We start from the raw sequence: 23828 nt of genomic DNA on the forward strand, positions 1-23828 counted from the left end.
TGGGGGCTCGCCAAAGGCATCAAAGAGCATCCCTATCTGACAACTCAAGCACCATTGGATCTACTGCGTCATATGGCACAAGTAGCAATGCAGCTTGCACAGCAGCCTGGACTTGTTGCAGAGCCTTCTCTTGTTCTGGATTCCACTCAAAACTGGCAGCCTTTTGGGTCACTTGATAAATGGATTATAGTAACATATGCAGATAAAAAATATGTTGCCTCCAAAATCCAAATAGGCCCACTAGTCATTGCGCTTCTTTCTTGGTTGTAGGAGGGGCCAAATGCAGCAACTTATTTTTCACCTTAGAAGGCCCCATGCCACTGGATCCCTAGAAATTTTATGGAGGCAGAAGGCCCCTGAATAAATCTGAGTATGGATTTATTTCCCATCCCTTGGTATGCAAATGTATCACCAGTAAGTGCAGAGTGTTTGCCACTTTTCGCTCAATAGATCCAATCACTACTGTGATATCTTGTGGAAGGCAAAAGTGATCAAGGTCTTTTCAAACAAGATTATGACACAAAGCCAGAGACTTAATATACTCCTGAGGTAAGATTGCAAAGGTATATTTCTGTCCTTGCCAGATGAAGGCAAATTGCTTCTGGTGAACCTTATGGATAGGAATGAAGAAAAAGTCATTTGCAAGTCAATGGCTGCACACCAGGTACCAGAAGATTTGTTAATTTGCGTAAGCAATGAAACCACATCTGGTACAGCAGCTGAAATTGGAGTCACCACTTGGTTAAGTTTATAACAATTCAGTGTCATTGTCTAAGATCCATCTGTCTTCTGTACAGGCCAAATAGGAGAGTTGAATGGGAATGTAGTGGGAATCACGACTTCCTCATCTTTCAAGTTCTTGTTGGTGGCACTAACCTCCTCAGTCCCTCCAGGGATGCAATATTGTCTTGAAATACTATTTTTTCTAGGTAGTGGCAGGTCTAATGGCTCCCATCTGGCCTTTCCTACCATAATAGCCCTCATTCTACTAGTCAGGGAGCCAATGGGGGGGTTCTGTCACCTGCTACGTATGTCTGGGCCAATTATGCATGCTGGCTCTGAGAAAATAACCACAGGATGAATCTAGGGACTCACTGGACCCACTGTAAGTCAGACCTGAGCTAAAACTCCATTAATTACCTGATCTCCATAAGCCCCTACTTTGATGTTTTGGGGGTTCCCTGGAATCAACGTTACATCAGAACCAGTGTCCAGTAGTCCCTGAAATATCTGATTATTTTCCTTTTCCCAGTGCACAATCATTCTGGTAAAAGGCTATAGGTCTTCTTGTAGAAGGATGAAAGAAAGATTAACACCACAAATTATTGGAAGTGTCGTGGGGTCCTTCCTCAAGGGGACCTGGCCTCCCTTTCATTCAAGTGGTTCTGGGTCTTCAAACTGGTTCAAGTCTGGAAATTAATTGAGGGACCATGTTTCTCTGTTTTTATAATCCAAATTAGTCTTTTGTCCATTCAACTTGGAAGCTTTCTGCTCATATAAATTAAGAGTACAATAGCCTTTGAATCAATTTCACTTCTAGGAACACCATGATTAATTAGCCAGTGCCACAGCTGTACATGAGTCAGACCATATTAAGTGCTGCTTTGCCTCTGCTGTCTATTGTGGTACCTACTCCCACCTTGCCTTTGATGGCCAAGTGCTGCCACTTGGCCTCTGCTGCCTTGGGATCCCATTACTCCCATTGCATTTAAATTTTGTAGTTGAGTGACTCTTATTCCCACTGTAATATTTGGCATACAGAGAAGAGCAATCACAGAGTTCTTCAAGGATGCAGGTGCTATGTTCACAAATCTATTTTGGAAAGCATTGGTCAAGCGTATATCTTTTGGACCCTCCCAGCTGGGATGAGTAGGTCTAGAGTGACTGATCCACACTAGCATTCCAATTTCCTTAAGTCTTTGGCTTTATAAGGTGGAGTTTCCCCACATAAGCTCTGTTTTTGCCTGCTGCCATTCATGAAAGACGTGGTTTGCTCCTCCCTGCCTTCCACTATGATTGTGAGGCTTCCCTAGCCACGTGGAACTAAATCCATTACACTTAACTTTTTTTTTTTAAATTGCCAGTCTTAAGTATGTCTTTATCACAGTATGAAAACAAACTAATACAGGGATGTTGACACCCCTGGAAATAAGGAAACTGTTTCCTCTGGCAAAATAAAGTTCATCAGAGTTTATAAGCTCAATGTCCCCAGCTTCATCAGGGTCCTTCCACATGTCCCTATTGTGAGTTGCAGGGTCCCATTCTTTTCCAACGAATGCCCTCACTTTAACAGTAGACACCTGGTGAGGCTGTGCATACACCTTTTCTGCAGGTCAGCCACCCTCATAATAAAAGTTTGTGTCTGATTTTTCACAACTTCAACTCTTTCTCTACAGAAGATAAGACTCTCACTCAGGACAGTCTTAGCAGATTTGAGGCTCAGTATATGCTTCTGGAGCTGGGAGACAGAATCTCTGAGCTAATCATTTTCTCTCATCACTTTTTCCAGTGAACTTAGGAGCAATCAACCTACTTCATTATATTTCTTGGTTCTTCATATGTGGTCAAAGGTATTATGTATAGAGTAACTAAATTTCTTACCTCTCATGAGCAATGAATACAGAGTATCAAATGCATTTATTTTGCATAATTCTATAAACAGTTCACATCAAGGACTGTCGATGTTATTCATACTATTAGAAGTAGAGTCCTTAGCATTTTTAGGACTAATCTTTTAAGCAGTCAACCCCAGAAAACCCCAAAAAACAATAAATTAACTCCTTTCTTAGTATTTTGTTCCTCTAGAATCACTCCTGGTACCAAAATTTGTATTAGTCATAGTTCTCCAGAGGGACACAACTAATAGAATATATGTATATATAAAAGGTAGTTTATTAAGGAGTGTTGACTCACATGATGACAATGTAAAGTCCCACATTAAGCAATCTGCAAGCTGAAGAACAAGGAAGCCAGTTTGAGTCTCAAAAGTTCAAATATGGGGAAGCCGACAGTGCAGCCTTCAGTCTGTGGTCAAAGGTCCAAGAGTCCAAAAGCTGAAGAACTTGAAGTCTGATGTTTGAGGACAGGAGTATCCAGCCTGGGAGAAAGGTGTAGGCCAGAAGACTAAGCCGGTCTAGTCTTTCCACCTTCCTCTGCCTGCTTTTATTCTAGACAAACTGGTAGCTGATTAGATGGTGCCCATCCAGATTGAGGGTGGATCTATGTCTCCCCGTTTACTTACTTAAGTGTTAATCTCCTTTGTTGACACCCTTACAAGACACACACAAGAAAATTACTTTGCATATTTTAATCAATCAAGTTGATGCTAAATATTAACCATCAAACTGTGTTATAATAAGTCTGGGGGCTACCTAAAGTTCTGCTTTGTTTAATTTGGCACTCAGGCCAAAGAAATGACAGATATTGCTCAAAACATTATAAGGTAGATGGAAAGCCTGAAGACCTCTGGAACAACAGATTATAGTAGCAACATACAATAAATTGTTTAAAGCCTGAGAGAAAAAGCAGGGAAGATAGTCTATTTGGAAAACAAAATGTTTAAAAAGCACCTCATGGCATTGCTGATATAGTTTTGAGCATGATTGTCTTCCATAAGTAGTTCATGTTTACTGGAAATGTCGTGTCATGATCAAGTGGGATCTTTCTCAGAAATGGAAAGTGATTCTACATACAGAAACCATTTAATGCAGCACACTACATTAAGAAAACATATAGGCCAGGCATTGTGGCTCATGGCTGTAATTCTAGCACTTTGGGGTGTCAAAGCAGGAGGATCTCTTGAGTATAGGAGTTTGAGACCTGGCCTAGACAACATAGGGAGATCTCATCTGAAAGAAAGAAAGAAAGAAAGAAAGAAAGAAAGAAAGAAAGAAAGAAAGAAAGAAAGAAAGAAAGAAAGAGAAGTAAGGAAGGAAGGAAGGAGGAAAAGAAAAGAAAGAAAGAGGAAGGAAGGAAGGGAGGGAGGGAGGAAAAAAGAAGGAGAAAGAAAGAAAGAAAGAAAGAAGGGAAGAAAGAAAGAAAGAAAGAAAGAAAGAAAGAAAGAAAGAAAGAAAGAAAGAAAGGGAAAGGAAAGGAAAGAAAATAAAAGAAAAGAAAAAGAAAAAAAAAAACAAGCAGTACCAACTTAATTGATCCCCCAAAAGACTGAAAAAAAATCTAACCTCATTTCATGACAAAAGCAGTCAAAAAATAGAAATGGATGACACATTTCTCTACATAATAAAGGGCATTTATGAAAAACTCACAGTTAACATTATACTCAATAATGAAAGACCAAAAGCTATCCCACTAACATCAAGAATGAAACAAAGGGCCAGGTGTGGTGGCTCACAGCTGAAATCCCAGCATTTTAGGAGGTAGAGGCAGGTAGATCACTTGAGGTCGGGGTTCAAGACCAGCCTTGACAACATGGTGAACACTCTGTCTCTACTAAAAATACAAAAAATAGCCAGGAGTCCTGGCATGTCCCTGTAATCCCAGCTACTCAAGAGGCTGAGTCAGGGGAACTGCTTGAACCCAGGAGGTGGAGGTTGCAGCAAGCTCAGATCATCCTCCTGCACTCTAGCCTGGGAGACAGAGGGAAACTCCAAACAGAAAACAAATGAGACAATGAGACAAGGGTGCTCACTTTTGCCACAGCTATTCAACATTGTACAGAAACTTCGAACCAAAGCAATTAGACAAGTAAAAGAAAGGAAAGGTATCTACATTGAAAGAAGTAAAACTATTTCCGTTAGTAGGCGGCATAATTCTATATGTGGAAATCACCAAAGAATTCCTATGAAAGCTACTAGAGCTGATAAACAAATTCAGAAAATTTGCAGGACACAGGATTAACAAAAAAAATTAAGTTGTGTCTTTATTCCCCCAATAAACAATTCACAGAGTAAATAAAAAAGCAATTTGATTAAAAATAACATCTAAAATAATAAAAGATACAAAGGAAAATTTAACTAAAAAGGTAAAAGTTTTTAACATTGTAAACTACAAAACTTTGCTTCAAGAAATTAAAGACCTAAATTAATGGAAAAAATCCATGTTCATGAACTGGAAGATTTAATAATACTAAGATTTCAATACTATCCTAAGCTATCTTTATTAAAATTCAATGCAAGCCCTATTAAAATTCCAACAGTCTTGTTTGAAAAGATGTAAAATCCAGTTCTCAATTTTATACATAATTGCAAAAGACCCCAAGTAGTGATAACAATGTCATAGTAGAAAAACAAAGTTTTATGACTTATATTCCTACTTTCATAACTTACCACAAGGCTTCAGTAATTAAAACAGGGTGATTCTGGCATAAAAATAGTTATAGATGAATAAAATATAATTGTTGTCATTGGGTGGTCTGTTCTGTAGATGTCTATTAGGTCCTTGGTCAAATGTCAAGTGGAACTCTCAAGTATCTTTGTTAGTTTTATGCTTCAGTAATGTGTCTGATACTCTTAGTGGGGTGTTGAAGTTTGCAAATATTATTGTGAGGTTATTTAAGTCTCTTCATAAGTCTCCAAAAACTTCTTTTATAAATCTGTGTTCCCCAGTGTTTGCTGCATATACAATTAGGATAATTAAGTCTTCCTGTTGTATTAAACTCTTTATCATTATGTGATTTCTTCATTTTTCTTTTTGATCATTATTGGTTTAAAGTTTGTTTTATCTGAGAAATGAGATTATGTCCTTTGCAGGGACATGGATGAAACTGGAAAGCATTATCCTCAGCAAACTAATACAAAAACAGAAAACCAAACACTACATTGTTTCATATATGAATGGGAGCTGAACAATGAGAACACATAAACACAAAGAGGGGAACAACATACACTGCGTCCTGTTGGGGAAGGGTGGTGAAGGGGAGAGCATTGGGAAAAATAGCTAATGAATAATGGGCTTAACACCTGGGTGATGGGTTGATAGGTGCAGCAAACCACCATGACACATGTTTACCTATGTAACAAACCTGTACATCTTGCACATGAACCCTGGAATTTAAAATAAAAGAAAAAAGAAAAAAGTTTGCTCATTTGAAATAAAAATAGCAATTCCTGCTGTTTTCCATTTGCTTAATAGATTTGTCTCCATCCCTTTACTTAGAACCTATGGGTATCCTTGAATGTAAGATGAATCTCTTGAAGACAGCATGCGGTTGGGCCTTGCTTCTATCCAGCTTGCCACTCAGTCTGTAAGTGGGGTGTTTAATCATTTATGCCATTTATGTTCAAGATAATATTGACATGTGTGGATTTGATCATGTGATTGTGTTGCTAGCTGGTTATTATGTAGACTTGATTGTGTAGGTGCTTTATAGTGTCAATGATCTATGTATTTAAGTGGGTTTTTGTGGTTGCAAGTAATCAAAACTAAACTAAATAAAATTCAGATGTGTAAAAGCACACAAAAGACCAATGAAACCAAAAATTTGTTCTTTGAAAAAGTAAATAAGATTTATAGATCAGTATTAAGATTAACAAAAAAAAAAAAAAGAGAGAGAAGATCCAAATAAACACAATCAGAAACGATAAAGGGAACGATAAAGGGAATGATAAAGGGAACGATAAAGGGAACATTACCACCAACCCTACAGAAAAACAAAAAACCCTCAGAGACTACTACAAACACCTCTATGGACACAAATCAGAAAACCCAGGAGAAATAGATGAATTCCTTGCAATATATAACCACCCAAGTCTGAATCAGGAAGAAATTGAAAACCTGAACAGACCAATAAAGCATTCTAAAATTGAATCAGTAATAATAATAATAATAATAATAATGATAATAAAAACTGTCAACCAGAAAAAAAAAAAAAAAAAAAAAAACCTGGACCAGATTGATTCACAGCTGAATTTTACCACAGCTAATAAAAGAGCTGGTAACAATTCTACTAGAACAATTCCAAAAAATTGAGGAGGAGGAACTTCCCCCTAACTCATTTTATGAGGCCAGAATGATTCTGATACAAAAAACCTGGAAGAGACACAACAACAGCAACAACAAATTTAGGCCAGTATCCCTTATGAACCTAGATGCAAAAATCCTCAACAAAATATTAGCAAACCAAATCCAGCAGCACATCAAAAAGATAAGAAGACTGTGATTAAGTAGCCTTTATTCTGGGGATGGAAGATTGTTTCAACATAATCAATAAACAGAACATAATCAACATAATCACATAGACAGAACTAAAACCAAAAACTGCTTGATCATCTCAATAGACACAGAAAAGACTTTTGATAAAATTCAACATCCCATCATGTTAAAAATTCTCAACAAACTAGGCATTGACAGAACATACCTCACAATAGTAAAAGCTATCTATGACAAACATAGAGTGAACATCATACTGAAGGAGCAAAAGCTGAAAGCATTTCTTTTGAGAATGTGAACAAGACAATGATGCCCATTGTTAGCACTCTTATGCCATATAACACTGAAAGTTGTAGCCTGAGCAATCAGGGAGGAGGAAGAAATAAAAGGCATCAAAATAGGAAATGAGAAAGTTGTAGGAAGAGAAAAATTGGTCACACTAATGCCATTTTAAAATATGCCTCCATTTATAAAAGGCAGGGGCACCTAAGGTGAAAAGGTAAACACTTTCTGTAAAATTTGGCTAAAAGCCGAGAAATTAACTCAAGTCCTGGAACACGTCCCATGACACTGCTCCCAGAATGATTGTTCAAGTCCCAGAGCACGTCCTAGAACACTGCTCCCAGAACACTGCTCCCAGAACCACTGTTTAAATGTTGCTTGCTTGGGAACGGCCATCCTGAGCAAACAACAGAGAGTGCCCAAAGTAACAACTGGATTTAATAAAAAGGAACTTACGCGAAAGAGGATTGAAGGCTGCTGTTGTAGTGTTCTGGGGGACTCCCCATCTCCGACTGCAAGATCCCGGGCATCCGGCCTTCCGACTCCGGTGATGATTCTTCCTGTGCTCGGGTGAGCTTGGGTTGCATTTTGTCTTCTTTCATTAGTTATTTTATACCTATTTAAGGCTGCTTTTGCTGTGATATTTGCTTACAACTCCGACTGCAGGATCCCGGGTGTCTGCTTTCCAACTCTAGTGATGACTCTTCCTGAGGTCTGATGAGCTTCTAGTTACATTTTGTTGACAGTTACATTTTGTCTTCTCTTGTTATAAGGCTGTTTTTGTTGTGATATTTGCTTGTGGTAACGAAGCTTTAGATTTCCCCTTCCCCCTCGGTTGAGTGCTCGGCTCATTCTTCTGACAGCATCTTGAAACAGAAGTCAAATTATCTCTCTTTGCAGATTATATAACTCTATACCAAGAAAACGCAATATTTGTTGCCCAGAGACTTCTAGAGTACAACAATGTACAACAATGTTTCAGGATACAGAATCAGTGTATGAAAATCAGTACCATTTCTATACACCAATAACATTCAGGCTGAGAGACAAATCAAAAACATAATCCCATTAACAATAGCCATAAAAAGAATAAAATACTTGGTAACTCAGCTGATGATGCAGATGAACAATTTTTAAGTGAGAATTACAAAACACTGATGAATACAATCAGAGACAACTTAAATAAATGGAAAAATATTTCATGCTCATGGATTTAAAGAAAAAAGCAATATTGTTAAAATGGCCATATAACCTAAAGCAATTTACTGATTTAATGCTATGTCTATAAAAATACCAATGTCATATTTCACAGAATAAAAACAAAATTATTCTAAATTTTATACAAAAACCAAAAAGCTTGAATATCCAAATCAATCAAAAAGGGAAAAAACAAAGCTGGATACATCAAACTACCCAACTTCAAACTATACTGCAAATCTACAATAGCCAAAACAACATGGTACTAGTACAAAAGCAGACACATAGACCAATGGAATAGATTAGATAACCCAGAAATAAAGCCAGACACCTGCAACTATCTCGTCTTCTGTGAAGTCAACAGTAGAAGGAATGGGGATACAGACTCCTTATCCAATAAATGGTGTTGGGATAACTGGCTAACCATATGCAAAAGATTTAAACTGGACCCCATCCTTTCACAATATACAAAAATTAACTCAAGATGGATTAAATACTTAAATGTAAAATCTAAAATTTTAAGAACCCTCAAGTCAGGAAATACCATTGTAGACAGTGGCCCTGAAAAATATTTAATAATGAAGACTCTAAAACTAATCACAATAAAATAAAAAATTGACAATGGGAATAAATATACTAAAGAGCTTCTGCACAGCAAAAGAAACTATCAACAGAATAAATAGATAACCTACAGCATGAAAGAAAATATTTTCAGTCTATGCATCTAACAAAGGTTTAGTATCCAGAATCTAAAAGAAACATAGACAATTGAACAAGAAAATTGAATAAACCCATTAAAATGGTCAAAGGATGTGAAAAGATACTTCTCAAAAAAGACATACACGTGGCCAACAAGTGTATAAAAAAAGCTTATCCTCACAATTTATTAGAGAAATGCAAATCAAAACCACAATTAGATACCATCCCACACCAGTCAGAATGGCTATTATTAAAATGTCAAAAGATAACAGATACCAGCAAGGTTGCAAAAGGTGAATGTTTATACACCGCTGGTGAGGATATAAATTAGTTCACCATCTGTGGAAAGCAGTTTGGAGATTTCTCAAATAACTTAAAACAAAACTATCGTTCAAGCCAGCAATCCCATTACTAAATATACACCAAGAGAATGTAAATTATTCTACAAGAAAGACACATGCACATGCATGATCATTGCTGCACCATTCACAATGGCAAAGACATGGGATCAACCTAGATTTGCATCATCTGTATACCAAAAAAAGAAAATGTGGTGTATATATACCGTGGAATACTGCCTAGCCATTAAAAAAAAGACATCTTGTCTTTTGCAGCAACAAGCATGGAACTGGAGGCCATTATCCTAAGCAAATTAACACAGGAAGAGAAAACTATATATCACATATTCTTACTCATAAGTTGAAGGTAAACTTTGAGTACACATGGACACAGATAAGGGAAAAATCGACAGCAGAGACTACTTGAGGGTAGAGGGTGATAGGAGGGAAAGGATAAAAAAACTACCTATTCAGTACTATGCTCATTACCTGGGTGACAAAACAATCTGTACACCACACTCCTGCAACACACAATTTGCCCAGGTAACAAACCTGCACATGTACCCTCCTGAATGAAAAATAAAAGTTGGCATAAAAAATAAAATAATAAAAATGCTAAATGTTCTATAGCAAGAGTTAGCAAAGTTTTTCTGTAAATAGGTCAATACTAAACTATTTGCCTTTTTAGGCCAAATGATCACTGTAACAATGTCTTAGTCTATTCAGGCTGCAATAGCAGAAGACCAAAAACTGGGTAACTTATTACAACAGAAATATATTTCTCACAGTTCTGGAGGCTGGGAAGTCCAATGTCAACATGCTGGCATATATAATGTCTAGTAAGGATCTGCTTCCTGGTTCAGCTGTCTTCTCACTGTGTTCTAACATGGAAGATAGGGTGAAGGAGCTCTTTGCATTCCCTTACATGAAGTCACTAACCTCATGTATGTAATATGTAAATGAATGTACATGGCTGTGTTTCAATAAAAGTCTATTTGTGAACTCTTAAAAAAGTAAAAATAATAAGTAATAAAAACACAAAATTGTGAGCTCAGAAATAAACTCATACACCTATGGCCAATTAATTTTCAACAATAGTGCAAAGTCCATTCAGTTGTGAGGGTGTGAAACTCTAGAAAGCCTCAAAGTCAGGAAAGCTGAATCAGGAATTGTGATAGAATTGATGAGAAGAGAAGTAGCAGGGGACAAAAGGCTGGGAATGAGGCAGCAGGAGGTCAAGTGTATTAAATGAATGGGGAGTTGGTTTCAAGCTAACTTCTCCCTCTAGAAACCGTGTAAAACTTGTCTCTCTTCTTGATTCCCAGTAATAAAGGCCTTTGTGATTTAAGAGGCAGTCACCACAACAGCCATTGGTCTGTTTCACCGCTAGCATTGTTAACCTTTCTCTAAGAATCCCTGATGTTCAACAAATCATTTGTAAATCTCAGGGATGTCAGGATGATTAGCCTACTGCAAAGCTACCATTTCTACTGACTTATTACCTGACTCCCTATATATGCTGCTGAAAAGAATGGTAACCAGACTACAACAGAAGTAGCTATACTTGCCTCAGACAAAGTAGACTTCAAGTCAAAAACTGTCATGAGATAAAGAAGGTCATTATATAATAACAAATGTGTCAATTCATCAGGAAAGGTGTAATTGTATATATATACACACACATATATATAGACATATGTATAAGTATATACACACACACATACTCCCAAATTAAAACACATAAATATGTAAAGCAAATATTAACTGATCTGAAGGAATAAAGGATAATACAATAATAGTAGAGTACATCAATATCTTATTCTTAACAATGGTAAAATTGTCCAGACAGGAAATTAATAAGGGAACAATAGAATTTAATACTTACAGACCAAATGAACCTTACAGAAATGTACAGAATTTTTCACCTAATATCAGAAAAATGCACATAATTCTCAAGAGCACATAAAGCATTTTCCAGAATAGGTCACACTTTAGAACACATAAATGTCTTAATAAACAAGAAATCAACATTATACCAAGACTTTTTTTCTGGCAAGAACAGAATGAACTTAGGTATCAATAACAGAAAGGAACTGAAAAATTTACATATAACAAGAAAACTAAAAAACAGACTCTTAAAACACTGAGCAAGAAAACAGGGAATTTTAAAAGTATCTTATGATGAACAAAAATGAAACCACAACTTAACAAAATTTTTGAGATGCAATAAAAACAGCACTGAGATGGAAGCTGATAGCAATAAATGTCTACAATATAAAAGAAAAAAAAATCTGGAATAGAAAGCATAGCATTATATCTCAAAGAACAAAAAAAAAAAAAAAAAAAAGAAAAAACCAAACCTATAGTCAGCAAAATAAAAGACATACTAAAACTTAGAGCATAAGTAAATAAAATAGGGAATGAAAAAACTATAGAAAAATCAACAGATCAATGATTTGGTTACTTGAAAAAAATTAAAATAACTTTAGGTAGACTAAAGAGAAACAGAGAGTAACAGAGAGAGAGAGAGAATTCATATAATTGGAAATAAAAAATACATTAAAACAAATGCCTCAGAAATAAAAGGTCATATGGGAATATCATGAACAATTACATGTCAACAAACTAGATAACCTAAAGGAAATAGATTAATTTCTAGAAATATAAACCCTGCAAATATTTAATCCAGAAAGATACAGAAAGCCCAAAGAGAAGCAATAATAAACAAGTTTTCAACAAGAAAAAGCCCAGAAATAGATTTATGGCTAAATTCTACCAAACATTTAAAGAACAAATAATATTACTCTTTCTTACATGAAATAGGCATTTTAAGAAAGTACAAGTCTGAATTTCTAGAGCTGAAAAACTTACTACAAGAATTTTATAATACAATTAGAAGTATTAACAGCAGAATAGACCAACCTGAGGAAACAATATCAGAGCTCAAAGACTGGTCCTTAAAATCAACTCAGTCAAACAAAAATCAAGAAGAAATAATTTTTAAAATGAAGAAAACCTCCAAAACTATAACATTACATAAAAAGAACAAATCTACAACCCATTGACATTCCTGAAAGAGAATAAGCAACTTGCAAAACATATTTGAGGATATAGTCCATGAAAATTTCCCTTATGTCAATAGAGAGATTGGCATGCAAATTCAAGAGATAGAGAGGACCTCAGGGGCATTCTATGAAATACAACCATTCCCAAGGCACATAGTCATTAGATTGACCAAAGTCAATACAAAAGAACAAATCTTAAAGACAGCTGGAGAAAAGGGTCAAGTAATGTAAAGAGGGAACTCCATCAGACTAGCAGCAGACTTCTCAGCAGAAACCTTACAAGGTCCCTTAGGGTGTGCTAAACGTAGAATCAAAATAACATCTGTTACCACAAAAATACTTTTAAGCACATAGTCCACATGCCCTATAAAGCAACTACACAATCAAGTCTACATAACAGCCAGGTAATAACACAATGACAGGATTATAATCTCACATATTAATACTAACCCTGAATGTAAATGGGCTAAACACTCCACTTAAGAGACATAGCTGTAAGGTGAATAAAAAGACAAGATCCAACCATCTGCTGTCTTTGAGAGATCTAACTCACATATAATGACACACACAGGCTCAAAGAAATGGTTGGGGAAAAGATCTACCAAACAAACAGAAAATCAAAAATAGAAGGAGTTGCTATTCTTATATCAGATAAAACAGACTTTAACCCAACAAAAAAAGAAGGATGAAGAAGGGTATTACATAATAATAAAGGGTAAAATCCAACAAGAAGACTTAACTATTATAAACTTATATGCCACGAACACTGGAGCACTCAGATTCATAAAACAAGTTCTTCTTGGCCTAGAAAAAGACTTAGACAACTACCCAATACTAGTGGGAGATTTCAACATGTCACTGACAGTATTAGACAGATCCTCAAAGCAGGAAAACAACAAAGAAACACTGGATTTCAACTCAGCACTTCACCAATTGGGCCTAGACATCTAGAGAACACTGAACCCAACAACCACAAAATATACATCTTTCTTATCTGCACACAGAACATATTCTTAGATCAACCGCATGCTTGGTCATAAACAGACTGGACATTGAATGAACAAAGAAACACTGGACTTAAAATTCAGCATACTTAAACATAAAAGCCATCTATAACAAATTCACAGTCAACATCATAATGAATAGGCAAAAGCTGAAACCATGCCCCTGGAGAATTAAAACGAGACAAAGATGGCCACTCTCACCACTTCTATTTAGCATGATACTGGAAGTCCTAGCCAGATCGATCAGGAACGACAGAGAGAGAAAGAGAGAGAGAGAGAGAGAGAGAGAGAGAGAGAGAGAGAGAGAGAGAAAGGCATTCGAATAAGAAAATAAGTCAAACTATGTCTTCTCTGATGATATTTTTCTATACCTAGAAAACCCTAAAGACTGTCAAAAAGCTCCTAGAACTAATAAAAAATTTCATTAAGTTTTCAGACTACAAGATCAATTGTACAAAACTCAGTGGAACTTTTATACACCAATAACATCCAGGCTCAGAGACAAACCAAGAAAACAATCCCATTTACAACAGCCACAAATAAAGAATCTGTAATCCTAGAAATACAGATAACTAGGGAAATGCAAAATCTCTACAAGGAGAACTATAAAACACAGCTGAAAGAAAAGAGAAATGACACAAATAAATGGGGAAAACATTCAGTGCTCATGTATTGGAAGAATCAGCATCATTAAAATGGTTCTACTCCCCAAAACAACTTACAGATTCAACACTATTCCTATCAAACCACCAATGTCACCCTTCACAGACTTAGAAAAAAAATTCTAAAATTTATATGGACCACAGAAAGAGCCTAAATAGACAATGTAATCCTAAGCAAAAGAAAAAGAACAAAAGAGAGAGAGAGAGAAAGAAGGAAGGAAGGAAGGAAGGAAGGAAGGAAGGAAGGAAGGAAGGAAGGAAGGAAGGAAAAGAAAGAAAGAAAGAAAGAAAGAAAGAAAGAAAGAAAGAAAGAAAGAAGGAAGGAAGGAAGGAAGGAAGGAAGGAAGAAAGGAAGGAAGGAAGGAAGGAAAGGAAGGAAGGAAAGGAAGGAAGGAAGGAAGGAAGGAAGGAAAGAAGGAAAGAAGGAAAAGAAAAGAAAAGAGAAAAAATAAAAATAAAAGAAAGCTAGAATAATTGCACTACCAAAATTCAAATTATCCTCTAAGGATTCAATAGCCAAAACAGCATGGTTCTGGTACGAAAACAGTCATTTTCTAGTCTGGTACTAGAAAAATGGAACAGAATAGAAACCTTGGAAATACAGCTGCACACCCAGGAGGACAACAAAAACAAGCAATGGGGAAGGACTTCCTATTCAATAAATAGTTCTGGGATAACTGGATAGCAAACACTGAAGAATGAAACTATATACTTACCATTCACCATATACAAAAATTAACTCAAGATGATGGATTAAAGATTTACATTTACATCCTCAAACTACAAACATCCTCAAACTAAAAGAAAACCTAGAAAATAACCTTCTTATTTATTTATTTATTTGTTTGTTTGTTTGTTTATTTATTTATTATACTTTAAGTTCTAGAGCACATGTGCACAATTTGCAGGTTTGTTACAAATGTATACATGCTCTGTGTTGGTTTGCTGCACCCATTAACTTGTCATGTACATTAGGTATTTCTCCTAATGCTATCCCTCTCCCACCCTCCCATCCCACAACAGGCCCCGGTGTGTGATGTTCCCCGCCCTGTGTCCAAGTGTTCTCATTGTTCAATTACCACCTATAAGTGAGAACATGTGGTGCTTGGTTTTCTGTCCTTGCCATAGTTTGCTCAGAATGATGGTTTCCAGCTTAATCCATGTCCCTACAAAGAACATGGACTCATCCTTTTTGTGGTGGCATAGTATTCCACAATGTATATGTGCCACATTTTCTTAATCCAGTCTATCATTGATGGACATTTGGGTTGGTTCCAAGTCTTTGCTACTGTGAATAGTGCTGCAATAAACATACATGTGCATGCATCTTTATAGCAGCATGATTTATAATCCTTTGGATATATACCCAGTAATGGGATGGCTGGGTCAAATGGTACTTTTAGTTCTAGATCCTTGTAGAATATCCACACTATTTTCCACAATGGTTGAACTAGTTTACACTCCCACCAACAATGTAAAAGTGTTCCTATTTCTCCACACCCTCTCCAGCACCAGTTTCCTGACTTTTTAATGATCACCATTCTATCTGGTGTGAGATGGTATCTCATTGTGGTTTTGATTTGCATTTCTCTGATTGCCAGTGATGATGAGCATTTTTTCATGTGTCTGTTGGCTGCATAAATGTCTTCTTTTGAAAAGTGTCTGTTCATATCCTTTACCCACTTCTTGATGGGGTTTCTTGAGTTTTTCTTGTAAAGTTGTTTAAGTTCTTTGTAGATTCTGGATATTAGCCCTTTGTCAGATGGGTACATTGCAAAAATTTTCTCCCCTTCTGTAGGTTGCCTGTTCACTCTGATGGTAGTTTCTTTTGCTGTGCAGAAGCTCTTTAGTTTAATTAGATCCCACTTGTTTATTTTGACATTTGCTGCCATTGCTTTTGGTGTTTTAGTCATGAAGTCCTTGCCCATGCCTATGTCCTGAATGGTATTGCCTAGGTTTTCTTCTAGGATTTTTATGGTTTTAGGTCTAACATTTAAGTCTTTAATCCATCTTGAATTATTTTTTTATGAGGTGTAAGGAAGGCATCCAGTTTCAGCTTTCTACATATGGCTAGCCAGTTTTCCCAGCACCATTTATTAAATAGGAAATCCTTTACCCATTTCTTGTTTTTGTCAGGTTTGTCAAAGATCAGATGGTTGTAGATGTGTGGTGTTACTTCTGAGGTCTCTGTTCTGCTCCATTGGTTTATATATCTGTTTTGGTACCAGTATCATGCTGTTTTGGCTATTGTAGCCTTGTAGTATAGCCTCCAGCTTTGTTCTTTTTCCTTAGGATTGTCTTCAAAATGCAGGCTCTTTTTTGGTTCCCTATGAACCTTAAAGTCATTTTTTCCAATTCTTTGAAGAAAACCATTGATAGCTTGATGGGCATGGCACTGAATCTGTAAATTACCTTGGGCAGTATGGCCATTTTCACTATATTGATTCTTCCTATCCATGAGCATGGAATGTTCTTCCATTTGATTGTATCCTTTTTTATTTGGTTGAGCACTGGTTTTTAGTTCCCCTGGAAGAGGTCCTTCACATCTCTTGTAAGTTGGATTCCTAGGTATTTTATTCTCTTTGTAGCAATTGTGAATGGGAATTCATTCATGATGTGGCTCTCTGTTTGTCTGTTATTGGCATATAAGAATGCTTGTGATTTTTGCACATTGATTTTGTATCCTGAGACGTTGCAGAAGTTGCTTATCAGCTTCAGGAGATTTTGGGCTGAGATGATGAAATATTCCAAATATATAATCATGTCATCTGCAAACAGTGACAATAGAACTTCCTCATTTCCTAATTGAATACTCTTTATTTATTTCTCTTGCCTGATTGCCCTGGCCAGAACTTCCAACACTATGTTGAATAGGAGTAGTGAAAGATGGAATCCCTCCCTGTCTTGTGCCAGTTTTCAAAGGGAAAGCTTCCAGGTTTTGCTCATTCAGTACGATACTGACTGTGGGTTTGTCATAAATAGCTCTTATTATTTTGAGATACATTCCATCAATACCTAGTTTATTGAGAGTTACAGGTGTGTGTGTGTGTGTGTGTGTGTGTGTGTGTGTGTGTATTTATGTATATATATACACACACTAATGTAAATGACAAGAGTCAAACTCTGTAAAATATTTTTAGGTTTATATGTTTTTAGGGAGGCATGAGACATCAATCAAATACATATAAGAAATATATTGATTTGATTCAGAAAGGCAGGACAACTTAAAGCAGTGGGAGCGTGGGTTGCAGGGGCTGGGGCGGGGGTTGTTCCAAGCTATAGGTAAATTTAAACATTTTCTGGTTCACGGTTGAGTTTATCTGACAACCTGGGATCAGTGGAAAGAAATGTTCAAGCTAAGATAAAGGACTGTGTAGACAAAGTTTTTTTGTGCAGCGGAATCTCTCAGAGAGCAGACTTCATAGAGAGAACAGGTTGTAAAATGTTTCTTATCAGACCTAAAAGGGAGTCTAGCTCTTAGGTGATTATCTCTTGGATCTGGGAAGGAAGGAAAGAAAACAATGGTGAAAGGAAATTCTTTATAGAATGTGGATTTTTTCTCAAAAGAGGCTTTGCAAGACAAACTCAAGGTATGACAAGGAAATATATTTTGTGGTTAAATATTTTTTCCTTGTCTTGTAATGTTATACCAGAGTCAGACAGAAAAGTAAGTCACTATATTTATAGGGTCAAATAAAACCCATCCAATGAGAATTTATGATTTGTAGGGCATGACTCTCCAGACCCCTTAGGTAGGAATTTAAGCAAGATACAAAATCAGAGTTCAGTCCGCAGTTCCCCCTCTTGGCCAAAAAGCATTCCACAGAATGCATATGTAGGCCAAAAAAACAGCAACAGGTCCCAATTAACTAAGAAGGCTTGTTCCTAGATTCCTCTGATTTGATGGTAATAGTCTTAAATATTAGCAATTTGGATAATGGAGGGAGGACATGGTCTGCCCTGATTTGTTTAAGGGCTGAGATGGAGTCAGGTCTAGGGTTTAGTCTAAAAAAATTCCTGGATAAGATCTATTTTCTGAGCTATCATGATCTGGATCTTTAATTGTGCCTTTTCTTTCTGCTGTATCTGGCGTAACATTTACAAGGAATGTCTAATGCTAATATAGTAACAAATATCACAAAGATAGTGAAGATATGGGCATCCAAGTTTATAGGTAGAATCAGAGGGCAGTAAACAACCTACTCAGTCAGGAAAAAAACCATGCATGCATCATCATCTTATTTGATCAGACTCACAATGTGTTTACACTCGTTATTAAGTGTTATTTGAACCCTATGATTAGTCTCATTAGAAAATTGTGGGACCAAAATTAAATTAGAATTTAATAAATTTAGTCTCTCTTCTGGCCAATTCATCTCCATAGGTATAACAACCTGAGGAGGATATAAATTAAATGCAAGAAACACCTGGTCCTCAGTTTCTAAACTGTTATAAACCTGTCAACAGTAGATAAATCTATTTTTCTCACAACTTTTGTATTGCACCATATACTGGTATTTGGGAGAGAAAAGGTTTTGTCACAGGAGAAGTCATATTTCTAGTGTCATTTTTTCCCTTGGCAGGACACCCTATGGCTGAGGGCCTTACGAGTCAAAAGATTTATAGCCAATTAATTGTTCTAGGCCATATAGGAATGGATGTGGACAGGTATTCATTACCTCTTAAAATTATTATTTTAAGTAAAAAAAAGCTGACAATATAAAATGAGTTAGGGAGGATTCCTTCTTTTTCTATTGATTGGAATATTTTCAGAAGGAATGGTACCAGCTCCTCCTTGTACCTCTGGTAGAATTCAGCTGTGAAGGAATCCATCTGGTCCTGGACTTTTTTTGGTTGGTAGGCTATTAATTATTGCCTCAATTTCAGAGCCTGCTATTGGTCTATTCAGGGATTCAATTTCTTCCTGGTTTAGTTTTGGAAGAGTGTAAGTGTCCAGGAAATTATCCATTTCTTCTAGATTTTCTAGTTTATTTGCGTAGAGGTGTTTATAGTATTCTCTGATGGTAGTTTGTATTTCTGTGGGGTCGGTGGTGATATCCCCTTTATCATTTTTTATTGCGTTTATTTGATTCTTCTCTCTTTTCTTCTTTATTAGTCTTGCTAGCAGTCTGTCAATTTTGTTGATCTTTTCAAAAAACCAACTCCTGGATTCATTGATTTTTTGGAGGGTTTTTTATGTCTCTATCTCCTTCAGTTCTGCTCTGATCTTAGTTATTTCTTGCCTTCTGCTAGCTTTCAAATGTGTTTGCTCTTGCTTCTCTAGTTCTTTTAATTGTGATGTTAGAGTGTCAATTTTAGATCTTTCCTGCTTTCTCTTGTGGGCATTTAGCGCTATAAATTTCCCTCTACACACTGCTTTAAAACAGTGACAGACTGGATTAAGAAAATGTGGCACATATACACCATGGAATACTATGCAGCCATAAAAAAGGATGAGTTTGTGTCCTTTGTAGGGACATGGATGCAGCTGGAAACCATCATTCTTAGCAAACTATCACAAGAACAGAAAACCAAACACCGCATGTTCTCACTCATAGGTGGGAACTGAACAATGAGATCACTTGGACTCGGGAAGGGGAACATCACACACCGGGGCCTATCATGGGGAGGGGGGAGGGGGGAGGGATTGCATTGGGAGTTATACCTGATGTAAATGACAAGTTTATGGGTGCTGACGAGTTGATGGGTGCAGCACAGCAACATGGCACAAGTATACATATGTAACAAACCTGCACGTTATGCACATGTACCCTAGAACTTAAAGCATAATAATAATAAAAAAATTTTTTAAAAAGCTGACAATAAAATCAAAAGGTAAAGTGACAAGGCTTGCTTATTTTTAACTTTTATGTGTTGAGCTACTGTAAGCTTGGTTTCTGTTACAGTCTTATAGCAACCAGCTATGAAAAACATAAGCAGTATTCTGAAAAATAATTAAAAATATGTATATATGTATAAATGTATGTATCCTCACAATTCATTATTGGAAGTATTATACCAAAGAGACTTTGTTACAAGGTATTTTATCCTGTTAGTAAATATTTTTCTTTAATCTTATAGTAAGCAGAAAATTTTTGTGGTTGGGGTGTATGTAAGAGTGACACATAATAGTTTAGAAGGCAACTAAACTGGTTTTACCAGCTGTTCAGGCATTTTTTTGTACACCTTTCTTGATTTGTAGAGTTTGATCGTGTCCTAATTTTACCCCTCAAAACAAGCCCTTATGATCATGTGCCCACCTCTTCCATGATAGTCCCTAGGCCTAGAGGGAGGCAGCTTGTATAGTTTTTGCAGCAGAACATTAGCATTGAAACAGATCTGGGGCCAGTGGGAAGACAAACGAGGGAGATTTATATCTGGTTTTCAGAATACCATGACTTTGATTTCCTTGGATGTCCTAAAACAAAGAGAGATACATAACATTGGTAGTTTGACAGTTATAAGAGTGCTCTATATGTGGGAACAGAAAAAGGAACCTATTCCATTAGGACACCAACTAAATATAGGAAGAAAAATTATAATCTACAACTTCCCGGAGAATTATTATAGCCAAGAAATAAAGATTTAATCTGCATTTAGAAAGTTAGGACTGAAACTAGTATTAAGTGCCGCACCTTCCCTTAAACATTTTTTTAACTGTTATTAAGCAAATGTAGACAACTGTACTGTTATAAAATTACAATCTGAAATTTGGAGAACTCAGAAAGGTAAATTTGCTTATGAAAACATACTTTACCCAAATGACTTAAAGGAAAAAGGTTTTCTTTACCCTCCTTTAACCCAGAGTAACAGCTTTTAAAACAAGATGCTTGTTTACCATGGAAATACCACCTCCAAACCAAACAGCTCATGAGAGCTATTTGACACTGTATAATTTAGCAGTTTCTCACAATTAGTCCTAGGGAAAAGGCTCTTGGCTTATTAGATAGCAAGATTTTATGTAAACGACTTTTATTTTACCATGAAACTTTTTGGGAAACATTATTTCTATTAGTATAGGGGTAGCTTCAGTTAATATTCCACGGCAAGACAATAAATGCAGAATCAAGTGAAAATTCTCTAGCTCAATCGTTGTTATTGAAAAGTACTCATAGTTTATGCCATCAGCCCCGATATTTGCTACACACGAAAGGCTATTCAGTGGAGAATTTACATGAGCAGATTTACATCTCTTCAGTTTTATAGTACTAGAAGAAGGAAATCATCTCCCAGTTAGATATAGTACCCATTTTTTTTTTAAATATTATTATACTTTAAGTTCTGTGGTGCCTGTGCAGAACGTGTAGTCTTGTTACATAGGTATACACTTTCAGAGATAGGCTGCCCCAGGGTTCCCCCTCAATGCAGCTGACCCTTACCCTGAATACTCTGCAGCTGCATTCTTGGACCCTTATCTTGGCGCTACAGCAAGGTCACCAGACTTGTTTACAGCCCTCCAGGTGGCATGGGGGAGGTCATGAAAAACTTAGATAAACCCAAGTTGCACCCTCTTGTAAATTCCTATATTGTAAGCCAATAACAAAATGATATGTGGTAAAGATAACCAACAAACAACCCCAGGGTCTCTCTCCCCCATATAAACCCCTCATTTTGTAAGCTCAGGGCTGCCTCCTCTGACTGTGGTGGAGCAGCCTGGTAGGTTAATAAAATGTACTCACCTGACCTTGGGGCTCTCTCTCTCATCCTTTCTCTCAGCTAACCTTACATACAAGAGCGATGGTGGTTTGCTGCACACATCAACCTGTCACCTACATTAGATATTTCTGCTAATGCTATCTCTCACCTGCCCTCACCCCCCGCCCAACAGGCCCCAGTGTGTGATGTTCCCCTCCCTGTGTCCATGTATTATTGTTCAACTCCCACTTATGAGTGAGAACATGTGTTTGGTTTTCTCTTTCTGTGTTAGGTTGCTGGGAATGATAGTTTCCAGCTTTATCCATGTCCCTGAAAAGGACAGGAACTCATCCTTTTTTATGACTGCATAGCATTCCATGGTGTATATGTGCCACATTTTCTTTATCCAGTCTATCATTGATGGGCATTTTGGTTGGTTCCAAGTCTTTGCTATTGTGAATAGTGCTGCAATAAACATACGTGTGCATATGTCTTTATAGTAGAATGATTTATACTCCTTTGGGTATATACCAGTAATGGGATTACTGGGTCAAATGGTATTTCTAGTTCTGGATCCTTGAGAAATTGCCACACTGTCTTCCACAGTGGTTGAAATAATTTACACTTCCACCAACAGTGTAAAAGCATTCCTATTTCTCGACTTCCTCTCCAGGATCTGTTGTTTCCAGACTTTTTAATGATTACCATTCTCACTGGCATGAGATGGTATCTCATTGAGGTTTTGATTTGAATTTCTCTGATGACCAGTGATGATGAGCATTATTTCGTATGTTTGTTGGCTGCATAATTGTCTTCTTTTGCGAAGTGTCTGTTCATATCCTTTGCCCACTTTTTGATAGGGTTTTTTTTCTTGTAAATTTGTTCCAGTTCCTTGTAGATTCTGAATATTAGCCCTTTGTCAGATGGATAGATTGCAAAATCTTCTCCCATTCTGAATGTTGCCCGTTCACTCTGCTGATGATTTCTCTTGCTGTGTAGAAGTTCTTTAGTTTAATTAGATTTCATGTGTCTATTTTGGCTTTTGTTACCATTGCTTTTGGTGTTTTAGGCATGAAGTCTTTGCCCATGCCTATGTCCTGAATGGTATTGCCCAGGTTTTCTTCTAGAATTTTTATGGATTTAGGTCTTACATTTAAGTCTTTAATCCATCTTGAGTTAATTTTTTTATAAGTTGAAAAAAGGGGGTCCAGTTTCAATAGTCTGCATACGGCTAGTCAGTTTTCCCAATGCTATTTATTAAATAGGGAATTCTTTCCCCATTGCTTGTTTGTGTCAGGTTTTTCAAAAATCAGAGGATTGTTAGTGTTCTCTCTGAGGCCTTTGTTCTGTTCCATTGGTCTATATATGTGTTTTGATACCAGTACCTAGCTGTTTTGGTTACTGTAGCCATGTAGTATAGTTTGAAGTCAGGTGTAGCATGATGCTTCCAGCTTTGTTTCTTTTTGCTTAGGATTATATTGGCTATGTGGGGTCTTTTTTGGTTCCATATGAACTTTGAAGTAGATTTTTTGAATTCTGTGAAGAAAATCAGTGGTAGCTTGATGGGGATAGCACTGAGTCTATAAATCACTATGGGGAGTATGGCCATTTTCATGATATTAATTCTTCCTATTCATAAGCATGAAATGTTTTCCATTTGTTTATGTCCTCTCTTATTTCCTTGAGCAGTGGTTTGTAGTTCTCTTTGAAGAAGTCCTACACATCCCCTGTAAGTTGTATTCCTAGATATTTTATTCTCTTAGTAGCAATTGTGAATGAGAGTTCACTCACAATTTGACTCTCTGGTTTTCTGTTATTGGTGTACAGAAATTCTTGTGA

This window comes from Macaca mulatta, chromosome X (genome assembly GCF_049350105.2).
Source record: "Macaca mulatta isolate MMU2019108-1 chromosome X, T2T-MMU8v2.0, whole genome shotgun sequence".
In the NCBI taxonomy this organism is placed as follows: domain Eukaryota; kingdom Metazoa; phylum Chordata; class Mammalia; order Primates; family Cercopithecidae; genus Macaca; species Macaca mulatta.